The following is a 2015-nucleotide window of genomic DNA, read 5'->3' on the forward strand; positions in this document are numbered from 1 at the left end:
TCGGGAATTCCCAAGTAGTCTAACAAGCTGTCTGTGGGTATGTCCTATAGGCTGCCAAATATAAGAACAAATTGTCACACAAAAACACACACACACACACACACACACACACACACACACACACACACACACACACACACACACACACACACACACACACACACACACACACACACACACAGTATTTTCAGTATTTACAAATGCACAACCATCTCCTGAATGTGTAACATAAGTGATGAAGTGTTCTGTGTAACCGTGTAGTAAACATCATGACCAAATGATAATGAAAAGCACATGTCTGTACTGTACTGTACTATATTGATGAATTGATTACATAATGTTTGTTTAAGACTGGATGCCACCATTGGCCTGTAAACACAATGATGAGATCCTCCCATTGTCATTGTGGCCGTGCCTTGCATAAAACTTGTTTTTTTGTCTGTTTTTTCATCATACTCTTCCATTTGTATTGAACTGAACAAAAAATTAAAAAGCCAATAATGTTTTCTCTGTTGTCAGCAGATTATCTTTTTCAGCATCCTGGGAGCAAATCCCTGAATCTTTAACCACGCCGGCTTTCCTGGGGCCCATCCCCTGAATCTCTACCTAGACTTATCACCTCTAACCATGCCTGCATCCTGAGACCTCCCCTCTAAAGGCTCATACATAGTCTGGATTTTCGGTGGTTAGGTGACCACTGAACTACAACATGACGTCACGAGCCACGGTGAAGAGCAAACCACTGCCACCGCTCCAGCCCTTCTCTCTATTTTTACTCACCACCGCTCAACGTTATTTCAGCTCCGGTGGTCAGCTCACCACCGGAGCGGTGGTCACCTCACCACCGAAAATCCAGACTATGAATAGGCCTTAACCATGCCTCCATCCTGAGACCTCCCCTCTAACCATGCCTGCATCCTGAGCTCTCCCCTCTAACCATGCCTCCATCCTGAGACCTCCCCTCTAACCATGCCTCCATCCTGAGACCTCCCCTCTAACCATGCCTGCATCCTGAGCCCTCCCCTCTAACCATGCCTCCATCCTGAGACCTCCCCTCTAACCATGCCTCCATCCTGAGACCTCCCCTCTAACCATGCCTCCATCCTGAGACCTCCCCTCTAACCATGCCTCCATCCTGAGACCTCCCCTCTAACCATGCCTCCATCCTGAGACCTCCCCTCTAACCATGCCTGCATCCTGAGCCCTCCCCTCTAACCATGCTTGCATCCTGGAACCTATCACCTCTAACCACACCTGTTTCCTGGGACCTATCCCCTGAATCTTTCATCACTGCATCCTATCTGGAGCTCTCTCCTGACCTGGAGTGCTGCTGGGGTGCTCCACGTAGACGCCTGCACACTGCAGGTGTGTGTACTGTGTACTGCATGAAAGGGTTAAATGAGCCTGGGCATCCACAGGCGCACTGCATGAAGAAGAAATGATGGTTCATTCAGTGACCTTTCACAAGACTATTAATTCAAGTGTTTATGATGTGCATGCAGATCTGAGTGTGTGTGTGTGTGTGTGTGTGTGTGTGTGTGTGTGTGTGTGTGTGTGTGCGTGCGTGCGTGCGTGCGTGCGTGCGTGCGTGCGTGCGTGCGTGCGTGCGTGTACGACTACGACCGTGCATGTGTGTGTGTCTTATTGTAGGGCAACAGAAGAACTCCTATTTGACTTACATGGAGATATACCGGTAAGTAAAATCGTTATATGTTTATGCTGGCATATTATAGTCTACCATATTTCTAATGCTACACTTCTGACATTTCAGTATCTAAATGTAGCCAATGCTGCCATCTAGTGTAGATAGAAGCACCTTTCTTTAGTTCTGTCGTTTTGTCTTTCTTTCTTATGCATCTATAATGTAAAAACATAGTTATAATTCAATAGAATATGCTTTAGACATTGTACAAATAAGTAATAAGAACTAATACTGTAAATACCCATACTGCTTTATAATAGTGATCATAACAAATTATAAAGGTTTGTAATTTGTATGACTTGAGGTCAGGTAT

General features: G+C 45.6%; 1 protein-coding gene across 1 annotated transcript in view; it reads left to right on the forward strand.

The window, feature by feature from the left end:
• The window catches only part of LOC306922306 (fascin-like), a 16411-nt gene extending 15904 nt beyond the window's left edge, over positions 1-507 (forward strand). The window contains exon 6 of the mRNA XM_079499803.1: positions 1-507. This exon is cut by the window's left edge and continues 1966 nt beyond it. The gene's annotated coding sequence lies outside the window, so the exon portion shown is untranslated.
• Positions 508-2015: the final 1508 nt, after the last annotated feature.

The sequence above is a fragment of the Electrona antarctica genome, assembly GCF_951216825.1.
Source record: "Electrona antarctica genome assembly, chromosome: 4".
In the NCBI taxonomy this organism is placed as follows: Eukaryota; Metazoa; Chordata; class Actinopteri; order Myctophiformes; family Myctophidae; genus Electrona; species Electrona antarctica.